Below are 21558 nucleotides of genomic sequence, written 5' to 3'. Positions count from 1 at the left end.
CTCCCCATTCTCTCAAAATCTTCAGATCGGAGAATACACTGAAACAACAGATCCAGAAGATCATCTGTTGAAATTCGAGAACGTAGCATTATTACAACAATTCTCTGACGGGGTGAAGTGTCGGATGTTTCTCACTACCCTCGGAGGAGTTGCACAGCGCTGGTTCAAGAGATTGCCAGAGAAGTCTATTCGGAAATTTAAGGATTTCAAGAAAGTCTTTCTACACCATTTCTCTAGTAACAAAAGGTATCATAAGACTCCTTGGAGCTTGTTTTCAATTAAGCAAGCATCTAAGGAGTCCATTCGAGCATACATCAAAAGATTCAATCAGGTAGCTATTGATGTACCTAATGCTACCACTGAAATATTAGTTAGCGCTTTCTCTCAAGGTTTATATGATAATGATTTCTTTAAAGATTTAGTAAGGAATCCTCCTGTTAATTTTGATTCCTTGATTGAGCGTGCCATCGAGTTCATTAATGTGGAAGAAGCTCAAGCTGCTCGTAGAAAGGAGGGTGTTACCTCTTCTCCTACCCAGGTTAAGGAGAAAGCTCCGGCCCTTGTGCCTCCACCAAGAGGGCCTAGAATAACTCATCCACCCCATCGATAACCAGAGTATCATCCACAAGCTGTACAACATGTAGAGATACAGCCAGAGGCACCAAGGAGATGATGCACTTATCATAAAACTATCCGTCATCATACTGAAGACGATTTTGTTTTAAGAAATAAACGAGCTAATAGGGAGCGTTATCAAAGGCAGAACTATTATCGACAGCAGTACCCCAGGCAGCAAAGTCTACTCAAACTGGAATATCGCCCGGTTGAGCCTCGGCAGGAGGCAATACCAGTCCCGGCCGGTACCAGTTAAGTGTCAGAGAAAGCACCCTCTGAAACTGTGACGACTCGGCAGGAAGAAAACAGGAGCAATGCTGTTCGGGGCAATATCAATATGATTACGGGCGGACCCACTGATGGGGATTCTAATAGGGCCAGAAAAGCACATGCCTGAAAACTGAAAATTCATGCCGTGGGATGTAGCATGGAACGAGCGGCCGGTCCCGAAATAAGTTTTGGGACCAGAGATCTTGAGGGGATAGAAATACCCCATGATAATGCCCTGATCATCAAAGTTGTGATAGCCAACTACGCCTTCGCTCGTACCTTCATAGACACGGGCAGTTCTGTCAATATTATATTCAAGAAGGCTTTCGATCAACTGCAAATCGATCCGAGTGAGCTTCAACAGATCGTTACTCCTCTATATGGATTCACAGGCAACGAAGTACAACCGTTGGGCCAAATAAAGTTGGCTATATCTCTGGGAGAAGAGCCTCTGATGAGAACAAGAAGATCTTATTTCATGGTAGTAGATGCTCCATCCTCTTATAACGTGATACTGGGTCGACCCGCCTTAAACGAGTTTAGGGTGGTCATTTCTACTTTTTGTCAGAAGATTAAATTTCCTGTGGATGACCAAGTCGGGGAGGTGCGAGGTGATCAGAAGACAGCCAGAAAATGTTATGTAGAAATAATTCGAACTGAAGCTAACACCGCCCGAAAGATTCAGAGAATGGAGGTTAATGTCATTCGGGAGAAGCAGCCCGTCCTGGTTTATGAAGAGAAGGAAGAAGTTCAGATCTAGGTCGGTCGACCTGAAGCTACTACATATGTTGCGGCTGATCTTGATCCTGCTCTGAAAGCCGAATTGGTGCAATGCCTGAAGAAGAATAATGATGTATTTGCCTGGACGCCCAAAGAAGTCTCGGGCGTTTCTCCTACAGTTATGGAGCATTCCTTGCATGTCTTCCCAAATGCCCGCCCGGTCATGCAAAGAAAAAGGAGTTTTAGCGCGGAACAAAATCAGATCATCAAAGAAGAAATAACTAAACTTATGGAAGCAGGTTACATCAGGGAAGTATAATTTCCAAGCTGGCTAGCTAATGTGGTATTAGTCTCTAAGCCTGGAAACAAATGGCGAGTATGCATTGATTTCCGGGATCTCAATAGAGTTTGCCCAAAAGACTATTATCCATTACCTAGGATCGATCAATTGGTAGACTCCACTGCGGGATGCGAATACATCTCTATGCTAGACACTTATCAGAGCTATCATCAAGTTCCCTTAACTAAAGAAGATCAAGAAAAGGTCAGTTTTATAACATCTGAAGGTACTTATTGTTATAATGTTATGCCTTTCGGACTAAAAAATGCAGGAGCAACCTATCAAAGGCTTATGAATAAGGTCTTCTAGAAGTAGATTGGTAGAAATATGGAAGTATATGTTGATGACATCTTAATTAAGTCTCTTCAAGCTGCTGATCTATGCAGGGACGTAGAAGAGACCTGCAAGACATTGAGGCAATATGGGCTCAAATTAAATCCGAGCAAATGTTTATTCGGCGCGAAAGGGGGGAAGTTCCTAGGATATATGGTGTCTGAACGAGGGATAGAGGCCAACCCGAGCAAGGTCAAGGCGCTGCAGAACATGGAGCCACCACGCAACATGAGAGAAGCTCAAGGATTGACCGGTCGGATTACAGCCTTGTCTAGGTTTATTTCCAGGTCAGCCGATCGCAGTTTTCATTTCTTCAAAATACTTAGAAAAGCCAATAAATTTTAGTGGAATGAGGAATGTGATAAGGCTTTCCAAGAATTGAAAGATTATTTGTCTACTCTACCTGTATTAGCTAAGCCTATAGTAGGAGAGACTCTGTGGGTATATTTGTCGGCTAATGAAAATGCTATAGGTTCTGTATTAGTAAGACAAGAAGGAAAAGAGCAATAATTTGTATATTTTTCTAGCCATTTATTAAAAGGAGCTGAGTGTAGATATACTACACTAGAAAAGTTGGCTTATGCATTAGTCTTGACCGCTCGGAGGTTGCGCCCATATTTCTTATCACATGAAATTATTGTATTAACCAACAGTACTCTTGGACGGGTGTTACTCAATCCAGAGGCATCAGGTCGGTTGATCAAATGGACAACGGAACTTGGAGAATATGACATCCAGTATCAACCTCGATCAGCCATCAAAGCACAAGCTCTGGCAGACTTCATTATAGAAGTTCAAGGCCCTGAGAAGAAAACATTTGGAAAGTTTATGTAGATGACTCCTCAACTAGACAAGACAGTGGAATTGGTGTTCTTCTTATATCTCCAAGGGAAGACAGACTTCAACTCTCCATCAGATTGAATTACAGAGCTACCAACAATGAAGCAGAATATGAAACCCTGATAGCAGGATTGTAGGTCGCTCAACATATAGGGGCGGTTCGAGTCCTTATCTATTCTGATTCTCAGTTAGCAGCTCAACAACTATCAGGTAATTTTGAAATTAATAATGACAGACTCCGATTATATGCTGAAGAGTTCGATAAGTTGAAATCTCAGTTTCAAGAAGTAAATATACAAAAGGTTCCTCGATCTGAAAATCAGGTAGCAGATGAATTGGCTAAGTTGGCTTCTACTATAGTGCCATGGAGTCTAGATCGGCCCGTAGAACAAACTCTGTTAATATCTTGTATTGAAAGACAGACTGAAGCAGAAATTCAAGGTGATTGGAGGGCTCAAATCATATTGTATTTACAGCAAGGTATTCTTCCCAGTAATGTAGAACAGGCAAGGGTATTTAAGAAAAGAGTTGCTCAATACACTATGGTAGGAGAACAGTTATATAAAAGAGCTTTTTCTAGACCTTTACTCAAATGTATTAGTACAGAAGACATACAGTTTATCCTACAGGAAGTCCATCAAGGTTCATGTGGTAGTCATATAGGGGGAAGATCGTTAGCCCGAAAAATCTTATTAGCAGGATATTTTTGGCCTACTCTACACGCAGACGCCAACAAAGTGGTAAGAACTTGTATTTCTTGTCAAAAATATCAAAATATCTTACATCATCCCACACAGTTATTGAGAACTTCTATAGTTTCATGTCCCTTTGATCAATGGGGCATGGACATAGTGGGTCCATTTCCTATGGCAGCTGCACAAAGAAGGTTCTTATTGGTAGCGGTAGATTATTTTTCTAAATGGGTGGAGGCAGAACCACTTGCTCGGATTACTGAAGATGCAGTTATTAAATTTTTATGAAAAAATATAATCTGCAGATTTGGCATTCCTCATAAATTAGTCTCCGATAATAGAAGGCAATTCCAAGGGGATAGGATCTTAGACTGGTGCAACAGTTACGGCATTACTCAAGCCTTCACTTCTGTAGCTTATCCGTAAAGTAATGGTCAAGCAGAAGTAACCAATAGGGAAATCATAAGAGGTTTAAAGACCAAACTGGATCATGTCGGAGGTAGCTGGGTAGATGAATTACCCAGCGTTCTTTGGGCATATCGTACTACGCCTCGAGAAGCTACAGGAATCACTCCCTTTCAATTAGTTTACGAAGGAGAAGCAATAATTCCCATTGAGGTGGGAGTAGAATCTGACAGAAGACAATTATATGATGGGGACAATGAAGGTCGATGACTCATGGAGCTAGACTTGATAGAGGAGATTAGAGATAAAGCCGCTACTCGCCTGGCATCATATCGACAGCGGATGAGACAAAACTATAACAAAAGAGTTATCCCCATATTTTTCCAAGTAGGAGACTTGGTATGGAAGCGAATTAAACCTATCGGAGATGTCAGTAAGTTGGCACCACAATGGGGAGGACCTTACAAAGTGGTAGAAAAACTCACATCAGGTTCATATTATCTCCAAGATACTGAAGGGAGAATTCTAGAGCGTCCCTGGAGTGCAAATCACTTACAGCCTTATCGAACCTAACTACATCATACTACTCAAGAATGTGTCTGGAGAAACAAATTACAATTATTTAAAGTCCTCGGTGACTGAGGACAAGTATACCCACAGTTCATGTACTTTACTTCTTTTAATAAAACCAAGCAAGACAAATACCGCCACGGAAATAAGCATGGTTCATACAGATTGATAAATATCGAGAGGACTTTCATTATCTATTTCGAGCAATTTACAGGGGAGGAACCCTAAAGGCCTATTCAGCTCCCCTCGAGAATCCAGAGACTTTAAAAACTGCCACAAGGTTAGTACAAACATCATATTCTCACACAGAATGTAGTCGATCAGAAAATCTCATGAAGTAACTCAGACGGGTCTTCATGGGAGGAACCGGAGACTTTAAACCATCATAGAACATAGTCGATCGGGAAATCTCATGAAGTAACTCGGACGGGTCTTCATAGGAGGAACCGGAGACTTTAAACTATCACAGAACATAGTCGATCGGGAAATCTCATGAAGTAACTCGGACGTGTCTTCATGGGAGGAATCGGAGACTTTAAACCATCACAGAGCATAGTCGATCGGGAAATCTCATGAAGTAACTCGGACGGGTCTTCATGGGAGGAACCAGAGACTTTAAGCCATCACAGAGAATAGTCGATCGGGAAATCTCATGAAGTAACTCGGACAGGTCTTCATGGGAGGAACCGGAGACTTTAAATCATCACAGAGCATAGTCGATCGGGAAATCTCGTGAAGTAACTCGGACGGGTCTTCATGGGAGGAACCAGAGACTTTAAACTATCACCGAATATAGTCGATCGGGAAATCTCATGAAGTAACTTGGACGGGTCTTCATGGGAGGAACCGGAGACTTTAAACCATCACAGAACATAGTCGATCGGGAAATCTCATGAAGTAACTCGGACGGGTCTTCAGAGGAGGAGAGTTTTAACTATCAGAACATAGTCGATCGGGAAATCTCATGAAGTAACTCGGACGGGTCTTCATGGGAGGAACCGGAGACTTTAAACTATCACAGAACATAGTCGATCGGAAAATCTCATGAAGTAACTCGGACGGGTCTTCATGGGAGGAACCGGAGACTTTAAATCATCACAGAACATAGTCGATCGGGAAATCTCATGAAGTAACTCGGACGGGTCTTCATGGGAGGAACCAGAGACTTTAAACCATCACAGAACATAGTCGATCGGGAAATCTCATGAAGTAACTCGGACGGATCTTCATGGGAGGAATCGGAGACTTTAAACCATCACGGAACATAAGTCGATCAAGAAATCTCATGATTTCAGAGCCTAATCGTCTGCGGGTATACGGACATGAAGCCAGGATTCAAAAGGATTCTAGGCATATGATGCATTATTCATCTGGAAGCCCATCTATATGAAAGTCTTTACTTAAAAATTGTTTGGGATATTATACTCAGCTCAAAGCTCAAGAGTTTTATATAGTTCTTTATCCGATATCAGCCGGGATTATTCATTCTTTTGGAAATATAAAGCACACTGGATGTTATCTGCGGAAAGATTCATCAAGATAATGATTAACTTCAAAAGATGAGCAAGGAATTCTAGAATAAAGCTTATATTTAATGTTCAGAGGCATTTCAAGAGAGGCATTCTCAAATCAACACAATAGAAAAACAGGTAAGTATTAAAAATTTCCTATACAACACGGTCATTTAATTGCCAGACTTTGGTTATACTTCTTTTTATTGCTAGTTCTGCACTTACAAGCCTTTTATGAATAGTTTCTTTAAACATCTAGAAAAGGACCTTTCAGATCTGCGGGTAGTTCTTCGTTAAGCCTGCGACGATTTATGAAAGAAAGGGGAGGTTCCTTGGGTAAATAGTCACCCTCTCATAACTGTTGAAGAACTCCCGATACAGAATGATTTAAAACACCTACTATCCTACGAACGAATTCTGGAGCAAACGATGGAGATTTTAAGTAAGCCAGTCGCCACTCCTCCCATCGACTCTTCTCTTGCTCCTTATAGCTTTGGAAATCAGCCTGCAGTTTTGTGTTTTGATCTTTCAGAGCATCCTTCTCTGATTTAAGTTGTTCCAATTTCTTCTGGAGCAGTGACAATTCAACATCTTGAGCTTTCCTTTGCTCTTGTTCCTGTAGGATAGTGAAATCGTGAGAGGCTAGGTCTTGAGCTTGGTCATAAAGACAGACATTATGAAACTTCTCTACTTTCTCTAAAATAAGACTTTTATGAGAAGCATCTGAGAGAGCTTTCTCTTTTAAAGCAATCTCCAGCCGGAGACCAGAATGTAATCGATCCACCTGTAATTCCAAAGTTCTTCTTGCAAGCTCTTTATCTTTCAATAATTGCTGGCACTCCTCCAATTCTTGTTTCAAGGTCCCCAATTATCGATCTCGTAGGGCCACTTTCTCTTGCAGCTGAGCCAAGTCGCTATTAGAAGAAGGAGAAGTAGCCCTCAATGTGTCCAGTTGAGTTTTTAATTTTTGATTCTCCTGATCCTTAGTCGTAAGTAGCTGGTCGATATGTAGACTTGAGGCAAGGAACTAAGCAAAAGGATAATATAGTTAGAAATGAGGATACGAAGTTGACAACATATAACTAGAAATACTTACAGCTACTGCCTGACGACTGTGTCGATCAGCTCGATGTGGAAGACTAAGGCCTCTTAGTTGTTCTTGACCTTGTATCCAAGATTCGGCTAATAGGCCTTGTAGTTGTAAGTAGCCATAGCTAGATGGGTCAGAGGATCGCCCTAATTGAGAGGGTAGACCCACAGCCTGTTTAAATGAAGGTCAGGGAATGGAGGAAATAGGAGGTAGAGAAGAAGAAGAAGACGCAACGGGAGGAAAAGAAATAGTAGAAACAAAAGGAGCAGAAGAAGAAGTAGATGGAATAGGTGGCAGTACAGTGGAAGTTGATTCAGTCATAGGAACACTAATGGTTGAAAGAATAACACTTGGAGAAGATCTCCTGCAAGGTGTTCGTTTTGCTCGACGCCCAGAAGCCAAGGGAGGCAGGGCTAATGTGAGAGGTGCAGAAGACACAGAAGGGATAACGGCCACCTCAGAAGCAGAAGCAGAAGGAGCTGAAATAATAGAAGAAGAGGGGATGAGTAGACCGGGTCTCATCATCCTAAGAAAAGATTAGAGATAATGTGGGTGGGAGTTATCGGTGCCTTACCTCTCTCGAGAGAAATGGGCGCTGGGACAAGAGGAGCTTGCACAAAAGTACCAAAGAAATCACTAAAGGGAGAAGCCTCAGTAAGATTTGACTTTTTAACTAAGGTAACAAAAGACTCTTCTTCTTCCTCCTCCATGAGTGCGACAGCCTCTGCCCGTCGTTCTTCTTCATATAGTAAACCCAAGGTGGAAAAATTAGGATTCGATCGGCGGTCACGCAACCATTCTTCCCCAAGATTATTGGCAAAGGACTTAGTCATAGCAGGATTCTTGTACATAAAGGCTGGAAGAAGAGCATCAGCTGAAATGCAGGAAATAAACACCATTATAAAAGAGACATACTAATCAGTAAATGAGAAGTGAAATGATCATACGTACCAAAAGAACTATCCAAAGGAGTGTCAATGTTGCCTATCCCAAAGGGAAACATCAAACCCTCCACAATCAGATGCGGCAAGCTGAATTTTACTCCCCTTAGTTTAGATAGGGCAAGAGCTACAGAAGGATCGTTAAGAAGATTCTGAGTGCTAGGAAGTGGAGGCAGATCATATATCCATTGAATAGGAAACGGAGGAGGAGAAGGGAGACGCATATAGAAAAACTTGTGATACCATTCCCCTTGAGGACGAATTCGGTTGAACAAAATGGCCTTGGTACAAGTTTGGAATTTGAAAACACCAACATCTACCCGACGAGGGACAAAAAAGTGATGAAAAAGACGGGGAGACAAGGGAAAATCTAACAGTTTGGATACCCCGATAAAGCCCATGAGGATAGAAAAGGATTGAGGGACGAACTGATTTAGTGGAATATTAAAATAGAGACTAACATCACAGAAGAAAGAGTGAAGAGGAAATCGAAAACCTTGTAGAACTTGGTCTCGGAAGATAGATATACACCCTAAAGGAGGAAGATGTGGACCCTCATGGGGAGCGGGACAGATTATATAAGAAGGAAAACCATAGGTCGCCTGTAAGTCCACTTCTTCTATATCTATAAGGTTGGAAACACACGAGAGAAACCATGCAGGAGGAGATGCTGCCATAGAGAGACGATAAAAGAAAGAGGAATCAAGGAAGAGGAAAGGAGATGGAGGAAAGCGGAAGAAAACTTCGTAAACCCTTGTTTTTTCCTTCGACCCTGCGCTGAAACCCTCAAATAGAAACAGCAGGAGAAAAGAAGAAAAGAAAAGATATTTAGAAATTCCAACCGTCATAAATGAGTGATAAAATCAAAAGAAAGAGGTAAGGTTAAGTAATCTTCCTCGAAAAATATGCAAAGTTTCTCTAGAAACAATTCTTGAGAAAGCTTGGAGGATATAAAGAAAAATTAATCCAGTAATTATAGGGTCAGGTTATAGGTGTAATAAAATAAGGAGAAGTTAAGTGCGAGGCAGCAGGCAGGACTTAGTTAGAGATTACTGGATACGGTCTGTAAATACGAAGCGGGCGGTTCTGATGGATCGACCGAGACAAAGAGCACGCTAGTATGTCGACCAAAAGCTTATCATAATGAGTCAAATAATATACACTATGATAAAACCATCTGAGACTCGATTAATACGTGAAAAGGGCATATGAAGACATAGGGGTAAACTGATCAAGTAAAATAAATCGACCAATATTAGGGACATCATGATAGAAATGTGTCAAATCAGGCGAGACATAGCTACGCTATGAAATATCGGGCGATATTTATCAATCTTGATATATACCGTCCGGTCATGAGGAAACGATCTAAGACGTGACATGGTTGTAGGGTGACAAACCAAACAACATTGGACACATTTATATAAAACAGATAACTATCATGAGAAAGAGTAAAATTAACAACAAAAAGGGAATAATCAGCGTTACGTGAGATCGTCATTACAGAGTTTCTGCCCTCCTCTTTACAAGAATTTGAATTCAAGTCAAAGTCAGCTTAGGGTACAGATCAGGGGGTTTGTTCTCAATAAGTCTGCGACGGTTTAGGAAATTAGGAGGGACACGAGCTAAGTAGCTCTCCTCTTGTAACTGGTGAACCGCCTCTTTCGCTCCCGCAGTAAAGGCTGACAAGATGGACTTCACGATCGACCTGTTGAATTCGGGAGATTCAATCATGGCAGTAGCCTGCTCCCTGTAACGAGTATCTTCGTTATCCTTGTATACCACCAAAGCCATTTGGGAAGTCTTCAATTCAGCTTCTTTGGCAGAAACCTCGGTCTTAACTGAGTTAAGGGAGGTGTCTAAGGAAGTTATTGCATCTTCCTTCAGCTGCAAGGCTTTGAGTTTTTCAGTCAATTCTGCCTCATAATTATCCTTTAGTTCGCCAAGTTTGGAAGTCAATTCCTGGTTAAGGTCCATAACCGATTTAAATTGTGCTTGAAGATTTTCAATTTGCGTTTCGAGTTGTTTCTTGGCAGCAGCAGAAAACGCAGCAGAAGATAACTCAGCAACCTCTTGTCTTAGCTTGTCATTTTCAGACTTCAACCTCTTGTTCTCAGTATATAAGTTATGCATCAGTCGAGAAAAACCCATATTTTCTATCCATCGCTGGAAGTATAATAAAAATCTATAAGATAATAGTTGAGAAATAGAAAGCAGGCGTTAGTAAGCACACCTGATTCTCCTTATGAGAGAAGCGATCAACTGCCTCAGGAATAGAGAGCTCCTCAAAAAGGGGACAAACTTCATCCCAATCGCTAGTAAAAGAGCCCCCTAGTAATATGGGAAGAACGGGAATGGTGGAAGGACCAGCAGAGAAGGAGGAAGTAGGAATGGATGGGGGGGCAAAGACTAAATAAGAAGAAAGTGAGGAAGGTAAAGACCCAGAAGTCGGAATAGACAAGGGAAAAGTGAAAGATACATCACCAGAAGCACTGGCATTAGAGAAGGGTGAGTTAGGAAAACTAAGGGAAGGATAGAGTTCCGCCAACGTCGGTCCATCAGAAGGAAGGTCAGCCGAAGCAAAACCCTTTGAAACTAGCTCGTCAGTAGGGAGGATGAGCCTCCTTTTTGATGGAGGAGCTCTGGTAAGTTTGCGCCCTGGGCGTTTACCCTTAGAAAGTTCAGTTATCGATTTACCAGAGCTGCTAGGAGACGTGAGCTCAATGAGGGGAAGAGGGGCAGATGAGGAGACAGCAGCAGCCGCTGGTGAAGTAACAACGGGTAAAGAACTGGCAAGGATCTCTGCAGAAGGACCTTCAGGAGCTTCAAGAGCTTCAAGAACGCCCAAAGAACTGGGTACTTCAGCTAAAGGGGCTGGTTCTTCGATTGGAGGGGGAAGAACAATGGCAGCCAGAAGTTCGGTTTCTTTGGCGTGAATGACATCCTCTTCCAGACGTAATTCTTCATTAATCAGAGCGTCATAAAAGCTTTCCACTGCATAGAAAAGAGAATAGTTTAGTTAGTTAAAAGCAAGAAGAAAGAAACAAGGTGTTACCTAAAGGAACTCGAGTATCGGGTTTGACGGGGCTTAAGCCAAACAGGTATAGGAGATCAACCCGTAGCCACTTAAGAATAGAAAGTCGATGATTTAACAATTTCTCACAATAGATAGGGAAAGAAGGATGAAGATGAAACTCCTTGACGTCGGGCAAGGGGGGCAAGAAAGATTTCCAAGCATGAGACCAAGGAATGGGTCCTAAAAACTTTAAGAAGAAAAAACGGGATTTCCAAGCTTTGAGGGACGAGGGCATATCCCCCGAAAGAACCATTTTAGTCCGCGAATGAAACAGGAAGACACCAGATTCCGAACATTTGGGATAAGAGAACATGAAAAAATTTTGAGGAGTAGGAGGAATGTCCCGTAAGCGAAACAACATGTAAGTACCACACAGATAACGGAATGCGTTGGGGGCAAATTGTTGTAAAAGAATATCAAAATACTGGCTTATTTCAATCAAGAAAGGAGGGATAGGAAACCTTAAATCCCCTATCAACTGATCCTTAAAAAAGGTTACACAATCAGCAGGGGGACGATGAGGGCGATCATCCGGGTTTGGGATTATGATGCCATACTCTCGAGGAATCTCATACTGACGACGGATAGCCAGCCTAGCAATTTTATCAAAGGAAGAAGACATATGGACATACCACGGGGCAATTGCTTCCTCAGCCATGGACAAAAGTATAGGCTAGTGAAACAATAGATTACTTACTGAAGACAAGAAAGAAGATCGCCAAGAAATGATGAGCACGGGGTTTGGTTGAAGACTGCAATAAGAAAAGAACTCTAGAGAAGAGAAAAGAAGGGACAAAGTTTAAAAGGAGACGAAGGGTTTAGGGTTTGAAAAGCACACAACCATCGTCAGATCAAAACCTTTCTTATCTCAGCAGACGCTGAGAATCACAAGAGAAAGGCGAGAGGCCCACGTGACGTGGTGGTCAGAAAAAGTATGTGCCATATCATCATAAAAAACATTTATATTGGATGTGACGGATTGGATCACACTGGGGTTGGTAACACCTCGGGGTACGCTTCTAACATTCTCTCACCCGAAGAAGAGCCAATCACCAGCTAGGAAGCTTCGAAAGAAGACGTAATTAGATGGATATAATAAAGTAGAAAGGACTGATTTTCTTGACTAAGTCCAAGCTAAGGACAAAAATTTTTAAGGATGGAGATTTAGGCGAATAACAGATTTTGAATTAACGTCCTTAAGAAATGCAAACTAATATTGATCAAAATAATTTTATATTAGCCGGTATAACTTTGGTTATGCTAGGTAAGTATAATATTGATTTCAATCAGCGAAAAAATATTGGCTAGCATAATATTAGCTATTCCAACAGTTAAGATAGCCTCGGCCATGACAAACGACACATAAAACATAAGGAGAGGTAATAAGCACCACATCACATTTATTCTTATAAATCAAGAGGATTCAATAGAATCACTTAATTCAGTACAAGAGGTTGTTTTCGTACAATATTACATTTCCCTTCAAAACAGTAAGCCTCAGACAGATAACAAAAATTGCAGACATAAGCTCTTGAGACACTTGGAATATCTCAGTCCCACTGGATTCAAACTTACCAGGGAGCAGAGATGGAAACATTGTACCTCGTCCAGGCTTGTCAAGGCACATAAGTGGCAATATTTTGCCCTGGACGAAGGAAACAATGAAGCAGAAAGACTTAAGGGCAAGGGGATGGGTCTATTCAGACCATGATGGAAAAGTAAATGTAAAAAACCACTTCCTCTCTCAAGCCCTAGAGCTTTGCAAGTGAAGCAACCAAGCATAGCCCAAGGGTAACATGTGCTATGCCCTTCACACAACATTCATGGGTTATTTAGTTGCCTCTTCATAAGTAGTGAGAATCCCTCTGAAGTCCCTCGAGCCTTCAGAAATTGGACACCTTTGGATGAAAAGTCTGGACTGTGAAGTTTCATCTCTTAAGACAATCCCTTGAACCCTAGAAGTTGCCGGAGCAAAAATCCCAATAAACTCATATATAGATCTCACCTTGTCCGACAAAAGTCGCCCCCAAAGAGGAGGATCCGAGACCATAACCTTAGCAGTGAAAGGTGGCAAGGAAGGAAAAGAACTGAGATGGGTGGTGGATGAAGAGAAAGTTGTAGCCCTATTTAAAGGATCAAAAAGCTCACAGGATCACTATACTTGGTTTAATGAGACAGTTGTACACAAAATCTGTGAGGTTATTTTAATATCTGGAGCAGAATCACGGGTAGGAAAAGACAAAACCAGACTTCTGTCTAGTCAGTCGTCTACACCTCCTTCGACTAGACTTGAAGGGAAGGCTAGTGATATGGGTTAGGTTTCGTGGGTCCCCGATAAGGAAATGAAAGGAAGTAATAAACCCAAGGAGATAGAATAATATCGGCCGGGATATACCTCCAAGGGAGGTGAGTTTGTATCGATCGAAATATGCTTCCCAGGAGAAAGATCTGTATACCTCAAAGGAGGTAGGCTAATATCGGCCGGGATATACCTCCAAGGGAGGTAAGTTTATATCGATCGAAATATGCTTCCCAGGAGGAAGATCTGTATACCTCAAAAGAGGTAGGCTAATATCGGTCGAGATATGCCTTCAAGGGGGAAAGATCTGTATACCTCAAAGGAGGTAGGATAATATCAGCCGGGATATACCTCCAAGGGAGGTAAGTTTGTATCGATCGAAATATGCTGCCCAGGAGGAAGATCTATATACCTCAAAGGAGGTAGGCTAATATCGGCCGGGATATGCCTTCAAGGGGGAAAGATCTATATACCTCAAAGGAAGTAGGCTAATATCGGCCGGGATATGCCTTCAAGGGGGAAAGATCCATATCACTTGGCGTATACCTCAAAGGAAGTAGGCTAATATCGGCCGGGAGATACTTCTGAAGCATTTAGAATAGTATCGACTGAGACATGCCCTGAAGAAGGAATGTTAATATCAGCCAAGTCGACCAACACCTTGGAAAAATACTTGATAAGATATGACCTATTGCTAGTTAGGATAATTAACATAGAAGGGCGTGAACATAAGCCTCACGAGGAAGGATAAAGATAAATATTTCAAATAAGATAATTAATGAGGATATCTGTAATAGGTAACCACATGACAGGTGTTATATATTTCGGCGGGAAATGTGCTTTTAGATTATTTTACAGGTGCTAAACGACAAAGGAGGTACATCTGGGGTACAAGAAAGATTCCTTAAAAGTCATTTATCACAAGTACGCAGCTTACGTCATCTCATAACAAACTCTAACAAACCGGGGTCCACTTCATGACTACGGAGGTTATATGAAGTGATATAAAAAGGGGAATCCTCTCCGTTGGCAAGGTAAGTTCAGATCATCGTGCACATTCATAACCCTAATTTTTCAACTACTATTCATCTTCTTCCTCTTTCTTCTACACCGAGAGAGATTACTGACTTGAGCGTTGGAGGGCCTAGCCAGGGATTCCCACCCCGGTTTGAGGTCACTGACGGTAGTGTTGGTTGGTCTCTTGTGCGCAGAAAGTCTTGGAAGCTTCGGATCTGGGTTTTTTCTCTTCAGATTTGGATTTCCTCTTCGTCATCGAGTCTTCGTGGAGGAGGACCTTCGGTGACTCTATTTTTTCCCGATCCGCTTTGGGTTTCTCGGATCGGCGTTCTACGAGTATTATTCTTCATCAGCGTAGTGGGTTTCCTTCTTCCGGATCTCCGCCTTGTTCAGCTTCTCAGACAGGATCAGTAAAAAAGGAAAGTTTTAAATATAATTAAAACTTCCTTATTTGTAGCCTCCCTTAAAAAAAGAAAATTTTAATAACAATTAAAATCTCTCTCTTTTAAATTTCTTATTGTACATGGCAATAAAGGAAAGTTTTAAAATTAATCTCTCTCTTTAAAACATGTAGACAACTACAAAAAAGGAAAGATTAATTAAAACTTCTTCTTTAAATCATGGTTATAAAAAAGGAAAGTTTTATCAAAAATTAAAATATCTCTTTTAAAACATTATAGATAACTACAAATAAGGAAAGATTAAAATCTCTCTTTAATCTTTTGTAGATAGCTATAAAAGGAAAGATTTTAAAATTTTAAAACTCTCTATTAAAACCATGTGGATGGCTATAAAAGAATAGATTTTAACAAGAATAAAATCTTCCTTTTAATTTCCTTGTGGATGTTAAAAAGGAAAGTTTTAAACAAAATTAAAATCTTTCTTTTAACCATTGTTGATAACTACAAATAAGAAAAGATTTTAATAAAATTTTATTTTAAAACAAAACTTCCTTTTCCTTTACCTATGGTCGGCCCCATGCTTGGTCACCAAGCATGGCTTGGCCGACCACTACATGAGCTCAAATATAATGTTTGGCCGACCCCCTTGCTCCAAGCAAGGATGTGCCCGACCCATTACTTGGGTAAGAAGTGGACTTTGTGGATACAAAACTTTATAGAGGCTACAACAGGGGTCGAGAGGAGAAATTATTTTTGGTCTCCCGATGAGCTTGAGCTTCCTGTGTTCGCCCCGAACACCCAACTCAAGTTCATCAATAATAACTCATACCATTAAAGAGTTATTATTGAACTATCGCACCAATCCCAAATTACATTATGAGCTCTTTCTTATTATGAGTGCATTAATCTCCCTATGTTTAAGATATCAAATGTCCATTAATTAAATAAGTTACTGACAATTCAGTTAATTAATAACTAGCTCCAAGAGTAGTACCACTCAACCTTATTGTCATGTCGGAATAAGGTTTACATGACAATTCTTATGAGCTCCTCAAGGGGACATCACCAACCTAGATCACTAAGACACAGTTTCATTCTATAATCAACAACACATCATATAAATAATATCATTTCCCAACTTATCGGGCCTATTGATTTAACGAACTAAATCTCACCCTTTAATAAATTAAAGAAATAAATATTAAGTATACATGTTTGTTATTATATCATGATTAAGAGTACGCACTTCCATAATAACAGAGGTTTTGTTCTTTTATATAGTCAGTATAAAAAAACTCTCAAATGGTCATGCTCAATACACACATAGTGTACTAGTGTAATTTTATAGTTAAGATAAATTAATACTAAATTACACTACAACCACTCCAATGGTTTGTCTCATTCCTTCTTGGTTATGATCTACTATTTATAATTTATAAGGAACTGATAACATGATCTTCTGTGTGGCACCTCACACCATGTTATCTACAATATAAATTAAATGGACAACTACACTTAGCATAAATGTAGACATTTGACCAATGTGATTCTTATAAATGTTTATACAAAAGCTAGGCTTTTAGTATACATTCTAACAACATCTACAACTACTATCACATAAAGTTCATTCAAATTAATTTTTGCAATATCATGAGAGAGATTTTTCACAGTGGTTTAGGGATAGAATGATAAAGTTAAAGAATTTAACAAATTCAGATATCACAAACGAGTTGTACTATTTAGCGATAAGATCTGATGTTGAAATTCAACTATATGATGCTTACATTGTAAATAGTATTCAACATCATACGAGGTCCCGCGATTCTCGCAGAACTACTTAGAATAGTGGTGTTAGCGTACCATCATCTGATAAGGGTGACAATTTGGGGGTTTTTAGAGTGTTGAAGGTTGTTTAACTATTTTACTCTTTCAGGTATAAAGTACAATTACTCTAGTGTGAATGATTCCAATGTAATCTAAAAAAGAAATCAATGGTTGAAGAGTTTGGTCTCTTATGTATTGACACTTGTAAAACATATTACACTAATGACTCATTCATTTTGTCCAACCAAACAAATCAAATTTATTATTTAAATGATATAAAGCGTGAAGACCATTTGAAGGTAGTGCAAAAAGTTCAACATCGAGAAATATACAAAGTAACTGAAGTTGATGAAGTATTTGAAGAAATTGAATCTAGAAATAATTTCAATATTGAGACTAACCAATATATTTCATCTAATGAAGCAACTTCAGTAGTTGGTGAAGACTTAGAAATATCCCAACTTTGTAGATTATATATTAAGCATCAACTTTTAAATATATCAAATGCACAAGTGGAGCTGGGTAGAGATGCTCAAAGTTTTCTCAATGATGAGGATGAAGATACTGAAATTGATAGTGATGCAGATGATCAATTATCTCTTTCAGATGATGATAACAATTAATTTTTATTTACATGGTATGAGTTGTTTTTCTTCATTTTAAATTCATTTATATAAGATAAAGTTTCATTAATTACTTGTAGATACATATATATGTTGATGCATATTTGTTGATCTATATATGATGAGTATGTGACAGTCATATCGCCCAAGAGGATTAAGCATCTACTCATTCAGCATACACCTAATGATGATAGTTCTCCTAGTGGTTAGTTGTTTTATATTTACATTACAAAAGTTTTATTTAGTTAGCTATTTATTTAACCATTTCATTTGTTCATTGTTAACACTTTTGCATTTAAAGGTCTCCTTTTCGACTGATAGGTAAGATCAATCAATTGATAAATAAAAATAAGCCTTGATTTGAAGGATATAAAAGAAGGGTGTCAAGGAGATTTTCGGGGCCGGTTCTCGAGAGGTTGGAGGCAAAGTACTGTTGTATTTCCTACCATCAAGAGGCAATCAAAAGTGACAAAAGAGAAAGTAAAGCAAAAATCATTGTGTAAAGTTATTTTTACTTTTATTTATATTTGTATTTTTATTTTCTTGTTGTGTTCTTGTAAGAACAAATTGTAAAAGGCTTCTCTGCCTCCAGAAGGTATTTGAGAATGAAAAAGATAGTAGCAGTAGTTGTTAGGATTAGACCTTAGACATAGTCGCCTTGGGAGGCGGTGAACCAAGTAAAAGCAAATGTGTTAGGGTGGTGTTGTGCTTGTGGCATCGATTTTGTTTGAAGTTATCCATTGCACGTTCAAACAACAAGCACAAAATAGAGATGAAGCAATGAGAGCTATTCACCCCACCCCCTCTAGCTCACAAGGTCCTAACAATAACATATTCTTCAATCTCTAGCAAACCTTGATCCATCGAGTCAATCACCAACCTTTGTCATGCTAAGTCTTCATGTGTATTTTACCAAGTCCTTACACAACTTCATATACACATTCCAAACACAAGTAAATCAAACTTAAACTTTTTTGCTTAACACCTCAAAATCTATGGTCGAGCCCCACCACTAACTGCATGATTGCACTCACATATTTTACTCCCTTTTATATGTGATTTAACCTTAATAAACATCTATGGATCAAAATGCAAGTGTAGAACCATCATTGTAATCCAAAATACCTAGGAACCCATCCATGACCCATACTTGTATTTTTGACTACTAGATTATATTCATGCCATAATGGATAACCGTAAGTTAAAATGCAAGTGTTAGACCACAAGCGTAATCACAGAGCGAGGTCTAAGGTATTTATCCATGCATGCTGTCTCACTTAAATTTTGATTTGTAGATGTTCATCAAAATGAAATAACCATATATACTAGTGTAGTCATATCAAAGTGAAGAAATAATTTTATTCTCATGAACAACCATAGGTTTTTGCATATTTAAGACCACCGTTGTGCTCCTAGAGCTCCCAAGAACTAATTTATATTCTCACACTTACAATACAACTATTTTAGCTAGGTTCACTATGATAAAATAATTATTTTCTATTAATGGATATCTATGGATCAAAATGAACCACCAGTTGCTCCTTGCATTTTCATTTATGGATATCTATTAGATAAAATGGTTATTTCATCTTGATGAACCTACAATAGTTTTTTTTTTAAAATATAAGTGTTAAACCTGTAGTATTATCTTGGAACTTCAAAAATTCATCCATGCCGGCAATCACATTTATAGTTTGATCATTGTAGGTTCTTTAAGGTGAAATGGGTATCTCACCTTGATCAATATCCACAAATCAAAATATAATTGTCAGACCACTAGAAAGATTTTAGAGATTTCGAAAACTTATCCATTTCCTTACCACTTGCAATTTGATTATATCAAATCCATCGAGGTAAAATAGCTATTTTTTCTTGACGAAATCAATAGGTCAAAATGCAAATGTGAAATCACTGTACTTGTATACTCTCGAGAACTCATTCATACCTTTTTTAAAGATCACATATATACTCTTGGTTCAATAGTAATTCGAAATGATTCAATTAATTCTAAATGATTCGAATTGATAAATATTAGATGAAACTCAAAATAAAATAAATGTTAAAAAAAGGAGGAAGTTCTAGTTTCTATCATTCCTTGGTTCCCTTTTAAAAACTAATAGTTTCACATGGTAGTTGATAGAGTGGAACCTGGTAGTTGGAATGGTCAAAATATGGTTAAGTTGTCCAAATTAAATTCATATGCTTAGATTCTTCGTAGATTGCGAATTTAATAGAAAATATATATAACAAGCGGCTAGAAATCTATCTTCTTGTTTCCTCTATTTAACTTGTTAATTAATTGAAGTCAATATTAATGACGATTTGATTCTTGTCTGATTAGCCAAATGCCATGTGATCACAAGCAATTTGATTCCCTGTTTTCACCAAATTAGCATATGGCTTAAGGGCTCACTCACATTTGATTATTGATCAGATTAACGCATAATGACACCATACCATATGCCTACCTTGTGGAAGTAATCAACTCCTTCATAATAACACATTTAATTAATTCATCATACTTTTTGATAGATAAATATAGATATTAGTTAAAAAAAAATTTGTTAGCAAATCAATCGACTAAGCTTGCCCATTGCTACCATCACAAAAACCATTACATAATCTTGAATGACAAAAATTTATTGGAACAAATGTCGTATGAACCTTAAATCATAACATTTTTTTCTTACTACCAATGAAAGCCTCGCTTAGCAAGAAATTTCAAATTTGTTTTTAAATAAATGTAGATTTCTTTTTCAATTTTAAACTAACAGCAAGCCAATAATTTTAACATGGTTCCAATTCAAATCAATACGTCATCCAGCCTAAGATAGCAGGTGTAGAACATTCATACAAATTAAGATAAAACACTTAGGGTTGTAATTGAATCAAGGGGAGTCAAAATTTAGGTGTTTAAGATTATTTGATAAGATAATAGACTCTTTCTTAAAATGAATCAAGTCATTAAATGGTTGTTTAAACTTGACTTAGTTTCTTATTTATGAGCTTAAGTTTGATTCATTTAGATGTTATCGAGTTTTCAATTCAAATTCGTTTGATTGTTTAAAAGTTTTATATTTTTAAACTTAATTGATTGATTATGGGCCTGATAATATAAGATTACTTGTTCATTTTAAAAGTTTGTTTGTTTATTTACCATATTAATAAGAGTTTTATTAATGAACATAATTCATAAACTTTGTTCGTGAACACTGCTCATGAATATTATTTACGAATAATTCATAATCTCTATTCATTGATATTAACAAGTTGAATTCATGTATTATAATCTATCCATTTAGTTTAACATATGCTATTCAAATTTATTCATTAATTTAATTGATCTATGTATATTGAATGAACATAACAAATTCTTACCAAGCAAAATATCAAACTTACGAATATTTGATTTATTTGCAACCCTAGAAATACTTAAATGCTTAGCAGATGATTGCATTAATATAATGAGTAAGAGACAAAAGTCAAAAGAGTACTTCTTTTTTTTATCGAATCGTTAAAGGAGCGCCCCTCTTTGATTTTTTTTTTTTTTATCAAAAGGGCACCCCATCCCTTATATAATGACACAAATACTCTCTGACACATTGCATGCTTTTGACACGCGTATTCTCACCTATATTCCCATCTAAATCAAATCACGTTGTGGTAGCTATGAAATCATAGCTGTTATACAGTTGTAATAACTATGATTTTGTAGCTGCTATACAGTTGTAACAGCTATGATATTGTAGCTGCTACAACTAAGTTGCCACACAGTTATAACGACTATGATTTCGTAGCTGCAAGGCCAGATCCCTTGGTCCAAAAAAAAATGGACCAGGGGATGGACCACTTGTAATTGCGGACGGATTATGACCGTGATTCAGTCGCAATTGGTTGTGATCCCTCCCTGGATTCACCATCCCTCCCCCACCCCCCATTATAGTTTGGGTTGGGCCAGGTGGTCGGAGGCCACCCGAAAGTCGCCTCCTGG

This window comes from Zingiber officinale, chromosome 1A (assembly GCF_018446385.1).
Source record: "Zingiber officinale cultivar Zhangliang chromosome 1A, Zo_v1.1, whole genome shotgun sequence".
Classification (NCBI taxonomy): domain Eukaryota; kingdom Viridiplantae; phylum Streptophyta; class Magnoliopsida; order Zingiberales; family Zingiberaceae; genus Zingiber; species Zingiber officinale.
This window is presented reverse-complemented; position numbering follows the sequence as displayed.